This window comes from Palaemon carinicauda, chromosome 25 (assembly GCF_036898095.1).
Source record: "Palaemon carinicauda isolate YSFRI2023 chromosome 25, ASM3689809v2, whole genome shotgun sequence".
In the NCBI taxonomy this organism is placed as follows: domain Eukaryota; kingdom Metazoa; phylum Arthropoda; class Malacostraca; order Decapoda; family Palaemonidae; genus Palaemon; species Palaemon carinicauda.
This window is the reverse complement of record NC_090749.1, coordinates 11,829,530-11,840,718: the sequence shown is the minus strand read 5'-3', so window position 1 is coordinate 11,840,718 and position 11,189 is coordinate 11,829,530.

Sequence of the window (11,189 nt, the reverse complement as noted above, 5' to 3'; positions counted from 1 at the left end):
ATGGCATTAGTGTTCTTTAAATAACTGCCTTCTGGAGTAAATTACAGTAGAGTCCCACTGGGATACGTAAAAATAGGCTAATCACAACTAGTGGTAAAATGTTGTGATGGTATGATTAAGGAAGGATTTATAATTTTTAGTATTCTTTGTGTATAGTGTCGAACTGGTTACATCCACAAATCTGAAGCTGCAAACTACCACACTCAGAAATATAAGTTGAAGTGTATGGAAGATCTGTGAATAATGTGTGGGAAACGTATTCCATGAAAACATCCCAACAGCAGGTAACAAGGAGTCGAAGATCTGCCCAGGGGGATATGAGCTCAACTACTCGGCACACCATCAGAGAATATGGGTGTTGCAGTTCGTAAACCTTGACACTAATGTCCTATCCAGAGGGTTACTTCTACATGAACACATTGAATATCTACTTTGGACTTTTCAGGATCAAAAAGCCATCTCACACTTAGGTGCTATTCTGTCTTCGTCCTAGAAACCCTTGTGAGATGCTGGACAGGCAATTAATCTACTGACAATATTGCTAAAAGCAGAAAAGAAGCAGTAGTATGAAAATTAACTTATTTACTCTAAATTATCCTTCTGATTTTAATTCAGAATGAGGATCTTCACCTTCGAAACCTTTAAGGAAGGGAGCCCTTTAACTTACTCTCTTCAATAATAGGCTACTTCTGGAATAATCAACAAATTCAAATCCGCTCTAAAAGAACTATCCAAATTTATCAACAATATCAATTGCATTTTTTAGTAATTCTTATAAATAAAAGCGCATGGGGGATTTCATATTCACCTTTTCCTAGTATTTTTAACTTGGTGATATCGCTTGTGACTTTATATTCATCACAATGATGCTTTAAGTGTCTCAGTAAGATATGCTAACTCATTGGAGCGCAGAAAGAGAGGAGTTTCTTATAGAATTAACAGTTTTATTAGTCTAGATTTATTAATTGTCAAAAGATATTGTTTTTATTTGAATAAAGAAATGAAAAAATATATTATTGAAATATTTAAGTAATTTTTATATTTAATAGGCGAATAATGTATGAAAGAGATAAATGAAATAGGTATTTGGTAAGACTGAACGACTCCGAATGTTTGTTGACAAAATGGTTTTGTTGTTGAGACTTGAGACGAAGTTACGATAACAAAAACTCAGCTTAACGTTGTCACTGAAGTTCATTTTGCGATTCGTGTAGTTATTGTAAGTATAAGTTCCGAGTTTCATCTATTAGAATGATAATAACGATTTTTAGAGGATTTTGTAAAGGTGATAAATTCAATTAAGTTATGGCCGGGACTTTCAGCACAAAATGGATCGCTTTCCCGTCGGTAGTAACTTAACTCTCTCTCTCTCTCTCTCTCTCTCTCTCTCTCTCTCTCTCTCTCTCTCTCTCTCTCTCTCTCTCTCTCTCCCATCAACAAAGACTTGTATTACTTGAGATTGTTATAAGTATGTTCGTATTATATCAGAGGACTCACTAGACTGCTTGTTGCTCATGTGTGTTCATCAATGGATTGGCATACACAGACGGCACAATATCCGAACAATATTCCTTTCTAGAGGTTCTTTGACATTAAAACTTCAAAAGAAGTCTAACTGTAAGGCAGTAAAGAAGTTTATCCTCAATTAACCTGAAGAGTAAAGGAGTCATGATATAATCAAAACTTCAACTCTAGGACAACATTTCCGAGACACTAACTCATAAACCGAGAATTTAACAGAAAGTAAGTTTCATTGCACAGATAGTTAGGATTTTTTAACATCATTAGCGAATCTCCTGAGTATCATATTACATCTGACAGCGTCCTATAACCCAACTGCCAATAAAATGGTTGAAAATTTTCATAGCACTCTCAAAGCAGCTTTGATGTCCTTCTGCAAAGACTTCAATGGGTTTAATCAGCTTCCCTGGGTCCTCCTGGGATGAAGAACCACTCCTAAGGATTCTGGGTGTCTTGGCAGCTGTAATGGTGTATGGCAACCCGTTGGACATCCCTTCTGAATTTTTTTCCATCTGCAATCTCCTCTGATATTCACCAGCATCTACATCATGTTGTGGGAAAATTTACCTTCTCTCACCATACTTACAAGTACCCAGCAAAGCAACACATACCCAGAGATTTACACACCACAACGCACGTCTTCTTGTACACCGATGTAAGCAAACCACCATTGACGTGCCCTTACTCAGGCCCTCTACTCATGATCCGTTGCTCTCCCAAGGCTTACTTAATTAACATTTGTAGCAAAGAAGACCTAGTATCTTGATTGTCTAAAACCTGCATATCTCTAGCAAGACGACCCACCTAAGATCGCCTCTCTAGATCCATGTGCCCTATTTCACATGCATGTCTTTTTTCAGGAGGGGAGCCATGTACCATACGTGGTACATACACGCTCATACAATATAATGATATTGCTTTTTTTTATCTCTTGCTCTCTTCCGCACTGATGATAGATAAAACATGGTTCATATTGTTTAAGTTTGAGTACAGCTTTACCACTCTACTAGAACGTTCTGTTTTAATTTACTCTAGGAAGACCAGTGTTTCACACAAGGAAGTCTGAATTCTTGCCTTTTATTAGGATAGAGTTGGCCGTGCATTCACAAAAGAGATAAATTACATATCTAAATCAATTTGTATTTCTTCAAACAACTGGCTTCTTAATCCCCTAGTCAAGTCGTCCATTTTGTAACTTTTACAGGATAACCTGTGATTATTGCAATCTTACAAGAGAGGAAAAAATTAGCAGGAAAATGTCAAATCCTCCAAAGGCTTTATCTTTTCCCTTGTGATAAAGATTTGGGCTATCAAAGGAAATAGTTTCCATAAACACTTTCTTAAAATGTGAACGCAGGATAGCATACAATCACCTATTGCAAGAACACAGGTTTCTTGTTAAGAAAACATCCTTAAATTCGAAACCTGAAGTGATGTCCTTGTACAAGCGGTGTAACCACTAATTCTAGATTCCTAATTACTTTATGCACATTAGAGGACTAGACAGACAGTTAGTGGCTCAAGGAACTTATTGTGTTATCTAGGCTCGCCATGAGCCTGATTCGAGCTGCGATCCTGAGTTGTGTTGTGACACTGGATTACATGCGGATAAGAGATTCCTTGTTTTGAGCCAAACTCTCTGGTAAGAGGATAGATTTGCACCTTTGGAGCTTCAATGCAAGATCACTGTGATCCAGAGTCGAGAGGCTCTGAAAGAAGGTTTGTTCCAAAAAATACTCTCACAAAGGTTTTCTCCTTTAATATAAACATCCAGGCAATCTGTGAGCCCGAATCCTGTCACGACTCCAAATCACAGGCTAGCCAGGTCTTGAGGTGTTGAGAGAAAGTTTGTTTCAATCAAACCTCTCAGGTGGAAACGGTAGCTTTCACCCTTGTTGCCAAGTCCTAGACTTCCTAAGAGCTTGAACTGCGTCGCGAGCCAGACTTGTGAGGGTAAAAGAAATCGCTTGCTTCAAGCAAACTCTCAAGTGAAAGAAAAACATTCACCTTTGGCACCACGATACAGGCTTGCTGGAAATCACTTACATTAAGCGAAACTCTCAGGTAAAAGGCTAGCTTTCACCTTTTGGCGCTGTCAGTCCCTGCGACAGTTGTCAGGATCTCATAGGAGTTTCAAAGAGCTAGAATACTCTACGTAGGAACGTGAGACTAATTCTGATCTGTCAGAATAGATAAACGACCATGGTAGAAAATCAGGTCACCATAGCAAATGCATCCGCAAAAAACTCGAAAGGTTGGCAAGCTCAAAGGAAAGAAAAAGGCAGGCATATCTCTCAATTGCAAGGCTAGCTCCCCCTTGGATGTGCAGAGGGCCCTGAGAGGTACCTTCCAGAGCATTTTGAGGTTTGATCGCTGAAGAAGTCGTGTGATCAGTTGCAAAGCTACAGCTTCCAATATGCATGGCTGGAACGTTAAATCAGAGGACTCACTAGACTGCTTGTTGCTCATGTGTGTTCATCAATGGATTGGCATACACAGACGGCACAATATCCGAACAATATCCCTTTCTAGAGGTTCTTTGATATTAAAACTTCAAAAGAAGTCTAACCGTAAGGCAGTAAAGATGTTTATCCTTAATTAACTTAAAGAGTGAAGGAGTCATGATATAATCAAAACTTCAACTTTAGGACAACAATTCCGAGACACTAACTCATAAACCGAGAATTTAACAAAAAGTAAGTTTCATTGCACAGATAGTTAGGAGTTTTGAACATCATTGGCGAATCTCCTGAGTATCATACTACATATGACAGCAGCCTATAACCCAACAGCCAATAAAATGGTTGAAAATTTTTATTGCACTCTCAAAGCAGCTTTGTTGTCCTTCTGCAAAGACTTCAATGGGTTTAATCAGCTTCCCTGGGTCCTCCTGGGATGAAGAACCACTCTTAGGGATTCTGTAATGGTGTATGGCAACCCGTTGGTCATCTCTTCTGAATTTTTTTCCATCTGCAATCTCCTCTGATATTCACCAGCACCTACATTATGTTGTGGGAAAATTTACTTCCTCTCACCATACTTACAAGTACCCAGCAAAGCAACACATACCCAGAGATTTACACACCACAACGCACGTCTTCTTGTACACCGATGTAAGCAAACCACCATTGACGTGCCCTTACTCAGGCCCTCTACCCATGGTCCATTGCTCTCCCAAGGCTTTCTTAATTAACATTTGTAGCAAAGAAGACATAGTATCTTGATTGTCTAAAACCTGCATACCTCTAGCAAGACGACCCACCTACAGATCAACTCTCTAGATCCCTCTGCCCTATTTCACATGCATGTCTTTTTTCAGGAGGGGAGCCATGTACCGTACGTGGTACATACACGCTCATACAATATAATGATAATGCTTTTTTTTATCTCTTGCTCTCTTCCGCACTCATGATAGATAAAACATGGTTCATATTGTTTGAGTTTGAGTACAGCTTTACCACTCTACTAGAACGTTCTGTTTTCATTTACTCTGGGAAGACTAGTGTTTCACGCAAGGAAGTCTAAATTCTTGCCTTTTATTAGGATGGATGTCGGGAATTTCGAACTGATCAATCAAAATTCCCGCCATTTGACTCCACCTACGTTGCGTCAAATTGGAGTGAGAGGAGAGAGCTCGCTGGCGAATGAATGTCGTTCAAGACGAGAATGTTTTAGAACCAAAAGAGAAACTGCCTGGTAGGGGAGGTGCTGAGACTAAAGAAATTGACCACTTGTAATTTAAGATTAAGAAATATAACGTCATTCTATTGTAACATGATAAAAAAATCCAATCTAGAAATTTAGGTTCAGGAAAAAATGCGGGAAAAAGGTGACGTCGGGGGTTGCAGAAGCCAACTCTGCCTCTATGATCCGACGTCCCCAACTACAGTAAGTTCTATTTTGTTCTCTCTCCCCCCCTAGTGTACCCAGATCGGTTTCCATATAGATTTTGCTAGAGTTGTGTAAAATTTGTATCTGTGAATATTTCATCGATCCTTGTGCCAGGGGATCAGTTGTTTTGTAAAATACGTAAAAAGGTCTCGGTAATGCGTTTATCGAGGAAACTTACTAAATAATTAATTATTTTTGCTAAATTTTGAGTCCGGTGCGGACATAGTTTTTTTTTCAGTAACGCACATGTTCATTAAGTCAAGTGTCTCTTTTTGTATGTCAAGTAAAGGTTTATTTTTTATATTTTTCTCGTATTAGATGATTATTTTTATAATAAATGTGTTAAAATATAGACGTATTCTACTTAATTCCCGAATGGTTTTGAGAGGCTAGCCCTTAAGGCCTTGTGACCCGCCCAGCAAATCGGGCAATTTAGTAAACCACTGAAATTTCGCCACATTTGGTCCTTCGAACCGGATCACAAGCGCTTCCTAGAGCCGGACAGGACTAAATTAGAATATGAGCTTTTGAGGGTGGGAGAGAAGTAACAATTAAAGGTCGTCTATGTCCCGATGTGCGATCGCCCATGTGGGTCAGTTTCTTTGAGTCCCTTCCTAACATAAAATTGCCTTTCTTTCCTTGCTTTGCTGACACCCCCCCCCCCCAAACGTAAAGTAAAGTTAATTAAGATGGCGGTGGCCACGATCGTGCACATCGAGGCGTCGATGGGCCTAATAAACGACTTACTGAGCGAAACGCAAAGAGCTCTATTAGAGACCTACTCTGAGTCCGTTTACCAGAATTTGGTAACGGAGTTGCAGGTAGAGGTCCGACAGCTAAGAGAGCTATACAAAAGCCAGTGTGTGAAACTAGAGTCAAGTATTGAAGCCCGAATCAGACACACATTAGGTGAAGCTACACGCGCTTCTACCCTACTGTATAATAGGATAGATAAAGTGAAAGGCCCTTCAACGGGGAATGTTGCCCTCCCCAGGTTGAAGCCGCTGCCTCTCCCCACGTTTGAAGGGGAAGTGCAAGAGTACGCATCGTACCGTGAACTATTCACAATCCACGTGGATAGAAGAGCTGATTTAGACGAAGTGTCTAAATTCACTTATTTATTGGGGACGTTGGGCAAAGAGCCACTTAGAATCATCAATCTCTAAGTGTAACCGCCGCGAACTATAGTGTAGCATTAGACCTATTAGATAACAATATGGCAACGTGCACCAGACACTCGTGATTCTGCACCGTAAATTAGCCAACATCTTAGTGCCGTCACTAAACCCAGTAGAACTCAAAAGGTTCCGTTTTGAGTTGACCATCATAATTGAACAAATCAAAAGACTGAGTACCAATGGCATAGGCCAGGGCATGGTCATGAGCCTCATTAATCAAAAACTGTCAGAGGGAAAGCTCTACCGCAAAGTGGTCGAGCATTTGAGAAAATGTGACTATACGTTGGACGAGTTTTTTGAGGCAATAGACTTTATTGTGAGAATGCTAGAAGACGATGCGTTGCAGAGAGGCGACAGTCTTGAGAGTGACAAAAGACCAGACAGTAGTGTAAGACCGAAAACCCATCCCATCCACAATAATTCCTGCCCATTTTGTAGCGAACGGCACCCGCCTCACGGATGTCGCCAATTGACTGACGTAGCTGCTAGACGTCGCATTTTGCTGAAAAGGAGTCTTTGTTTTAATTGTACGAAATCAGGCCATCGTAGCGATAAATGTCCCGTTTCAAATTCCTGTAGAAACTGTAATGCTAAGCACCACACTGCAATTTGCGATGCGGGTAGACCGCAATCGATCCCTAGTCATAGTAATAGTCAAACAACGACGTCCCGCCCCGTAGTGAATGCGACGCCTCAGCAGGCCGAAAGTTTCCCCCGACCACCCCAGACTAAAGTAGAGGCTAAACCATGCACAAGCACAAAGATCGCGCAGAGGTCTGATGTGGACCTCCCATGCACTATCTTGCCAACAGCCATGGCAGGTATCCAACTAAGTCAAGGTAGTAAGCGAGTCCGCCTATTCCTCGACTCAGGAAGCCAGAGGAGCTTCATCTCAGCAAAAATTGCCCGTCAATTAGGCCTACCGGTGGTAGGACGAGTATCCTTAAATATAGCTCCATTTGGTTCCGAGGAAATAAGCGGACAATACGATGTAATAAGTTGCAGGGTTGAAATAGGGAAAAGAATCGTGCGTATGAAGTTAGTGGCACACGAACACGTGGACGTCCCGATACATAACGGGGGTTATGTAAAGGTCAGACAGCATCTGTTGAGCAAGGGAGTCACGTTAGCCGATCCAGCAAACCAATCATATACCATGAAGAACGTACACATATTAGTTGGTGCTGATTATTTTAGCTATTTTATTATAGGTGTTGAAAAAATAGATGGCATAAATCTCTTCTTGACTCATAATGGTATGTCCCCGTACGGGAAGGTGCCACAGTGGCTGTTCCAAGGGGAAAAGATCGAACAAGTAAGAACGTTGAGAATGTGCAGAATCACGAACGAGCCATATCTGTGTGATGTAGACGAGTGGTGGCGATTAGACCGTGTTGGCATCGCCCCATCTCAGCAATACACTGTTCGCGAGGTCGAGGCCGTGCGAAAGGTATCGCAAAGCGTTGTGAGAAAACCTGAGGGATATCAGGTTAGCCTACCATTCGGGTCGGATGCTAGGCCAGAAACAAATTATCGTAACGCTGTGGCGCTGTTAGAGTCGTTGCAGACCAAATTCAGAAAGGATAGGAAATATTTTGAACAATATCAGGGAGTGATAGATAAATATATCGAAGCAGGTTTTATATCTGAGGTGAAAAATCCCATAGTGGAAGGTTATTACATGCCACACTTTGGAGTCAGGAAAGACAGCCGTACCACCCCCCTTAGAATCATGTTCAATGCCTCGGCAAAGTCAAAGGGTTGTAAGTCATTGAATGAATGTCTCTTACCTGGGCCCAATTTGGTAGAGGTAGCATATAGTTTAATCATAAGGTTTAGGTTGAACCGATATGCCATGTTAGCCGACATAAGTAAAGCATTCCATCATGTTTTGTTAGATCCTTGTGATGCCAAATACACACGATTTCTGTGGCGCGAGGCAGCTGGTCGAGCGCTTACCTTCGCCTTTAGAGTCGTGGTGTTCGGCATCACAGCTAGTCCATTTTTGCTACAACAGATATTAAATTGTCATTTTAAAGAGGAAGGCCGGCCAGATTTAGTAAAATCTTTTTATGTCGATAACTATCTGGCCACGTTTGAGGATTTAGAACTTATGAGGCAAGAGCATGAGTCTGTTAATAACATCTTAAAAGGGGCGGGTATGCCCTTAGAAGGGTGGGCAAGCAATCACTTGGCCTTCGATAGCGAGAAACAGTGGAGCGAGCCTGTGAGTGTGAACGTGCTCGGGCTGCGATGGGCCCGGGACGTGGACAGATTGTGTGTGAAAGAAAGTAAAAGGATCTGTGAGTTGGGGGAGGGATGGGTGCCTACGAAGCATAGGGTACTTTCCCTATTAGTCTCCATTTACGATCCGATAGGTTTGATAAGCCCATTATTTGTAAAGGGAAAACTTTTCCTCCAACAACTATGGGAGGATAATGTAGGTTGGGATGACGTGTTAGGAGAAGAAAAGGCTAAACAGGCAAGTGAATTGTTGAATGATTTGAAAGCGGTGAGCGACATCACCTTTCAAAGATCGATAGGAAAAAGGGGTTTAGAACTCCATGTGTTCACCGATGCAAGCAGTAAGGCATATGGAGCAGTGGCATATACCAGGGACGATTGCAAACGGGTAAGTTTGGTTACAACCAAAATGAGGATCACTCCGAAAGGGATGAGCAAACTGACGATCCCCAAGCTAGAGCTACTGGCCTTGTTGCTAGGCAGCAGACTAGCAAGAACACTCAAGGAACTGATCGAGCCACGGGAAATAGTAATGTGGACCGACAGCAAGGTAACGTTGGCATGGGTAGCATCTCCCGATGCCAGGTCTCATAAAAATGTGTTTGTTTCTAACAGAGTGGCGGAGATTGTTTTTATTCAGCAGGTTTGTAGTTTCAGTCTGAACCATGTCCCTAGTCATCAGAACCCTGCCGATATCCTATCCAGAGGTGCAACGGCTCGACAATTGCAAGCTAAGTCCCTGTGGAGGAACGGTCCAGAATTCCTCAGGACCACGGGAAAGCCTGTTCCTTGCAAGGAGGAAGATCCACTACATCAAACTCACGTAGTAGCGGAGGTACAGGAGTTAAGGGAGGAGATGTGTCTACCCCCCCCCCCCAGGCGAGATTTGGGACATCCTGAAAAGGGAAGTAGTGTTCCAATTCTTGTTGAGAGTAATCAGACTAATTTTAAAGTTTACAAAAATAGAACGGCATCCGTTCAGTATTGTTGTCCAATTAGAGCAAAAACATTATTTGCCTACTGTTTATGCCTACTTAGAGGGCGGAGTCAGACCCCCTCGTGAAGTTGCTAATTTTGTCAGACAATTGAATCTAGTCTTAGTAGATAATCTCATCTGCACCAGGGGACGAGTGTCCACGTAGGAGAAACTGATCAGTTAATTCTCTTGCCAGCCAAAGGGCATTTAGTTAGGATGTATTTAAATTATTTACATCAGTTACATTTGCATTGTGGGGTGAATACTCTAATAGGTATCTGTCGACAGAAATGTTGGGTGGCGGGTCTACGTTCCATTGCGAAGCGAACCGTGCGGCAATGCCCCGAATGCAAGCTAGCCTTCCAACCTCTCACGAAACAGCCACCACCACCCCCCCTGCCAAAGGAAAGGATCACCCTCACAAAACCCTTCACAGCGGTCGGAGTGGACCACACAGCAGCCATACAGACCGAAAAGCGGCCAGGATATATACTCATCATAACCTGCATGGCTAGCAGAGCAGTGTACCTTGACTTTTGTCCCTCTTTGGAAGCAGAAGAATTTGTGTTGGCACTAAGACGGTTTAGTGCCACCCATGGTGCCCCGCAGCTCATCATGTCCGATAACCATCAAACCTTCAAGGCTGCCAGCCACCTCCTGCAGGGACTTTACGAAGAAGATGAAGTCCAGCAGTTCTTGAGGAAAACTGGCATAAAGTGGTGGTTTCAGACGCCCCGTGCACCTTGGAAAGGTGGGTTCTTCGAGCGTTTGATAGGAGTAACGAAACGGACCCTCCAGATAGCCCTCGGAAAGAAGTACCTGCCGGACGCCCACGTGCTAACCCTCGTGAAAGAAGCAGAAGCAGTGGTGAACAATCGGCCGCTTATGTACAGCGGCGACGAGCACGAGGATAAAGTCCTCACCCCCTCCCATTTGCTAAGAGGACACCAAGTCCACCTCATGCCACCATCTTGCCGGACGACCATCTCAACGCAACCTTTACCTCTCAGAAGCTACGTGATCGTTACATAAGACTGACAGATTCATTGAAGGCCTTCCGAGAACGATGGAGAAGGGAATACTTGAGTGCCTTGAGAGCCCGGCACGACTGTCGGTCCGGGGAACCCTCCAAGCTGCACCCCGGAGACATCGTGCTAGTTAAACAAGAGAATAAGAAAAGAGCTACATGGCCTCTTGGACGTGTCGTGGAGACGTATCCTGACGACGACGGAGTCGTGCGTTCGGCTAAAGTGTTGTTCGAGGGTGTCGAGTCGCTGCGAGCTGTCAGCCACCTGGTTCCCCTAGAAATAGCCCCCTCTGAGGATGACGATGGAGGAGAAGACGACGACGGCGATGACGGAGAAGAGGGCGCGTACAGT